We start from the raw sequence: 5,320 nt of genomic DNA, 5'->3' as shown, positions 1-5,320 counted from the left end.
GATTATCTTCAGTAACTACAGACTGATCAGAAAAAATTGTCAAAATGTCTATAAAGCAGCAAAAGTAACTAATAAAAAGGAGATACCGTTTGAATTGAAAACTTTTTAAAGCATTTTTCTTACCAACTTAGCTTGGTATGATAAGGAAAATTAAGTTATTCTATGAAATTTGGTACCATATTATGACACTCGAAACAAAGTTAAGACTATTTGAGTTTCAGATAAAAGAAAACAACTATAAAAATTTACACAACCTTTGAAACATTAAACTAATAACAGATTTTAAATTTTTAGATGCAATAAAAAACGTATCAGACAATTTTTTTTTTCTACAAATTTTTTACCTTCAATTGTTAGAAATTTAATTCAGATCCTACAAAAATTACACTAAAATAACATAAGTTAAAGTGTAACGTTCATATACAATCAAAGATTTATGCGTGATATAGCTTGATTGCAGTTGTTTTATTTAAAGTTTTTCCAGACTTTTCCAGGTTTCTAGGTATAGTTTACAATGATAAATAATATTGAACTTCAAAAACTTTATAAGTTTCAACCATGATAAATTATTTTTTTTATAATGTATCATCTTTTATCTAGCTTATTTTATAAAAAAAAAGTTTTTCCTGTGTTGTATAAATACAACATCTAATATTTGTGCTATTTACAACCCTAAGAGAGAATGTAAACAGTTCCTGGGTTGTCAAAGGTTTTAAGAAAATTTTTATGTTTTTTGAATTCTTTCAAGGTTTTTGAAAATACAATTTTCTTGGTCTATTTTTAGTATAAAATTAAGTTTAAGGTAAAAAAAAATTTTTAATCAAGATAGCAACATTAAAAATGGTGTTAAGCTTTTTAAAATGTGTTATTCAAAAAAAAAATGTATTGTAGATTTTTTGTGCATATTAGAATTTACAATACTTTACATGTAAATACCCAGGTTTTTTTTTTAATTCTCAATTTCCAGGTCATTGTAGCCAAATTGTCAAATTCAAGGTAATATGTCATCACTGATTGTTCACACTTATAAATTAATGTAAACAATGCTTCAAAGTATAGCAGCTGCAAGACTTAAAATATGAAATATGTTAAATTTATAACCATAACTGTGAGTATAACAAAACATAAATTATAAGTTTTGTTTTCCTCTCTTCAAAGCAAAAAAGCTTTGAATTTAGATTTAAATTTTAGAACATAAGAAGCAATTCAAGCTAAAAACTGAAAAAAATGCTTAAATCGGTCTGAGATTTGAAATGTCTTCAACCTATCCTGACAAAGTAAAGTTTGTGACAAAGTTAAGTTGCCTAATTGCTGGAATTACAACTATTTTTATTAACAATTTGTAAATTTAATAAATTTATCACTACTAATTTTAAATTTCAATATATAATATATTGTGCAATTTATAATATACAATATTTAAATTGATTACTATGTAAGTTGGTGTTTTTAAATGTTTTTGTGCACATTCAGATATAACTTACTATGATAAACTTTTTACATGTTAAACAAAATACCAGAATTGTTAAGAATGAAGTTTTAATTAATTACTGTGCATTACATATAAACACTATGAAAATCATTTGCGTTTAGTTTATTTACTAAATAAGGATTGTTTATAAAAAAACCTTTGGAATCCAAGCACTTCTTTTTTCAGTTGAAAATTTGCTGATGCAATAAGAAATTATTGTGAAACTGATAGAATCATCACTTGAAAAATGATAATTAGTCTTTTTAACAACTTTAAATCAAAGCAATAAAGTCTTTTAGATGTTTTAAAATGATAAACAGGGACCTAAAACGATATTAATCAATTTAAACTAAATTACCAAAACAAAATTCACCAAAATTTATTTTTGCTAAGCGGGCCACATTTGGTAGCTCGCGGGCCGCAGAAATTTCTCTCGCGGGCCGCATTCCATTCAAAAAAAAAACGTGCTCGCGGGCCGCAGATTTACCCTTCGCGGGCCGCATTTGGCCCGCGGGCCGCAATTTGCCGACCCCTGTTGTACACGTTAAAAATGTCTCAAAATAATACTTTTTTTAAAAAATAAATTCAACTTATTTAAAAGTGTAAAAGGTTAGTTTAATTCCATTAATATAAAAACTATAACAAAAATCTATAGTTCTGTTCTGAAAGAAGTCAACTATTTAACAGTTAAAAAAACCTTAGTAATCTTATAACATATGTATATTTATATATCAACTATTAATAAAGTTACAAGTCACTTACCTATATTTAATCAGTACTCAATTACTTGTTGTGATTTAACTACGGTCTTAACAGAAACTAAATTTAAAAAAAAATTTAAAGTTTTGATATTTTAAATTATTTAAAAAAGCTAAAAACTAAATTAAATAAAAAAATATTTAAAGTTACAATGCGGGCAAAATGAAAGTTTTTATTATTAACCGTTGAGAAAAAAATGTTGTACAATTAAACAAGTTTTTTATATAATTCATTTACTTCTTACAAAAAAGATTTAAATTTTTATTTACACAGCCTACTTAGTCATTGGTATTATTTAAGTGTACACTGTGCAGCACACAGTGGAAATATATGAATAAGTAGTATATAGAGTAGTAGATATAGCAAACTATTGTTGAACTGACGTGTGGGGATGTAGCTCAGGGGTAGAGCGCGCGCTTCGCATGCGTGAGGCCCCGGGTTCAATTCCCGGCATCTCCACGTTTTTTGGTTTATTTTAGCTTAATTCAAAAGTTGCATAATTTTTTGTATTTACAATTATGTACTAAAAAGCAGAGTATAATTTAATAGCTTTGATTTGTATATAATAAACCTTACAAAAAAAGTTTAAATTAATGGTTTTGAGAAAAAAAAGAAGACAATATATATTAATACAGCTAAAACTTTAATTTTATAAATATATAATTAAAAAAAGGTAAGTTAAACATATTTTATACATAATCAAGAAGTTTAACAATAATCTTTCAAATAATTTGTTCTCTAAAACCTTCTATATTTCAGTTTATATAGTTTTAATCTAAGGTTTTCGAGATTTATCTTTACGGTTAATTTTTTTTACAAACTTTAAGTGATTAATAATTAAAAAAAACTTATGAATTATTTTTTTGTGTAATAAATTTTATTTAATCAAAAGTATATAAATAAATTTTTTTTTTGAGGAGTTTACTACATTTTGATATAAATTGCTTTGTTTTAATTTGTTTTTCAACTGTAGCTTTTTTTTAACTTTTATGTTGTGTATGTATAAAACTTCATTCAAGCAAATATTTATATTTGATTTTCCTTATATTTCTAGAAAAGTTTAAATTATAAAAAAATATCTAAAAATATCTAAAAGATATGAATGTTTCAAAGTAAGGGAATTTTTACTTTACAATGTCAGTTTACAGTGACCCCTTACAAAAAGACCACGCGTCGCCACTGATGGTAAGTAATTAACGTTCCCATCCAGGTCTAATCCTAGTTACACTACCTTTTTGCTTATACCTCACTAAAATATTAATTTTTAAATAATGTAAGCTTTTTTAAATATATTAAGTAGTTTGTAAGGCTTTGTTTACTATAAAATGTATAAATTAAGAGTTTCAAATATCTTACCTTTGTATTTATTATGCTTATCAAATACTTAACTTTTCACAAACACTTTTACTATTATATAGAACTTGAAAACATTTAATAAACTTAAAGTTTATTTTGCCAAACAAAACCTTTATGCATGCTAAGGCAATGAAAAACACTTTTTAAACATAGTTCAACTGTTTTAACTAAGTCGTGAGAACTTTATATTAGGACTGTATAAAGATAGTTAATTATATGCCAGTGTTTATATAAATTAAAAAGTATAAAAACATTCTAAAAATTTCATACTTTTTTTTTATAATTTTATAGTTTTATCCGTAGTATAGAACAGTATTAAAGGTATTAATTATAAATTACAAACTCAAGGAAATTTCTGACATCTAAAGTAAATGAGTTTCAATTAAAAAAAAGCAATCATTTTTTAACTTTTAAAAATATATACTAGTATAAAAACAAAGGAAAAAAATAAATCCTTTATAAAGGTATGTTTTGTAAGTTTGTATGCTAAAGTTTTAGTTTTAAGTTTAATTCTGTTGCAAAATGTTATCAAAACTTTGATTAAATTTTTTTTTTATAAATTAACATTAAACTTTATGAAGTAAATTATGTACCTTAGTAAATTTTTTCATATTGCTTTTTATTGAGCAATATAAAAATATTTCAAATTTTGGTGTAATATTTTAAAGTTTGGCTTATTAAATAAATTGTATCTAAAAGTTTGAAAATGTGAATTTATGTAAAAACCGTTTAAACTTTATTAAACTTTAATAAAAGTTAACTAGTCAAAAAATACTTAACGTTACAACGTTATATGAAGATCATTGATTTATACAAGCACTTTTATGTCGAACGCTGAATTAAAGTGCAAATACTGAAAATATTTTATATTGTGATATAGCTAAGTGGCAGAGCACTGTTTTTCTAAACCAGCAGTGGAGAATTCAATGCTCTCAAGCTACTTTTTCTTTTGGATATAAAGAGTTAATACACATTTTCATAAACTATTTTACTTTACCAGTATATTTCTTAAAATCATAAGAACGATTTATTTTTAATATTTAAATAACTCTCAGTAAGCTAAGGTAGTGAATAATATTTTGGTAATAAAAACTATATAAAACTATTTAAAGTTTCTAAAAACTGTAATGAATTACAATAAACATATTTTTAAATTGTTTGCAATAATCTAGACTAGCAGTCTTCAAGTTGTGCAAGAAACTTTTTTAAGGTTCACGAAAATTTTTAGGGTGCACGAACCTCACATAGACGAAATCCATATGGAAACTTGCATAAAACATTTTCAGAGTTTATGATATTTAGCAAAAAAAAAACTAAGCATTTTTGCGGGCAGTTTTTAAAAGTTTACTTAGTATTTAGGTGTTTCAAAGCAAAATAAAAATCTTGAGGTTTTTTTGAACCTTTTACCTTATGGTGACATGTTTTTGTATACCAATAAAATGTGCACTAGTACTGTGAAGACCACTGATCTAATCTATTTTTTATGAACAAATAAAACAATGATGACAAAAACCAAAAAAATTATAGTAAAAGTCTAAAAATCAACTAATGTACTTATTGGTTAGATAAATGGGGATAGATACGCGTATAAAAGTATATGTAATGTCAACTCCGTCCTTGATAAAAGCATTCATCTTATTTTGTAGCAAACTGATTACGTGGTAAGATTTTAACAATTTAAACATCAGGCTTATTTTTTAACTTTACTGAAAAAACAAAATGACTCATATTCTT

At 24.8% G+C, this 5,320-nt stretch overlaps 1 non-coding gene across 1 annotated transcript; it reads left to right on the top strand.

Moving 5' to 3' along the window:
• The first annotated feature begins 2,617 nt into the window (after positions 1-2,617).
• On the top strand, positions 2,618-2,689 carry Trnaa-cgc (transfer RNA alanine (anticodon CGC)). Its single transcript has one exon. It is a non-coding gene; the product is annotated as a tRNA-Ala (tRNA).
• Positions 2,690-5,320: the final 2,631 nt, after the last annotated feature.

The sequence above is a fragment of the Thalia democratica genome, chromosome 1, assembly GCF_965202585.1.
Source record: "Thalia democratica chromosome 1, ktThaDemo2.hap1.1, whole genome shotgun sequence".
NCBI classification, from domain to species: Eukaryota; Metazoa; Chordata; class Thaliacea; order Salpida; family Salpidae; genus Thalia; species Thalia democratica.
Note: the sequence above shows the minus strand (reverse complement) of the source record. Positions and strands in the feature narration are given on the sequence as shown.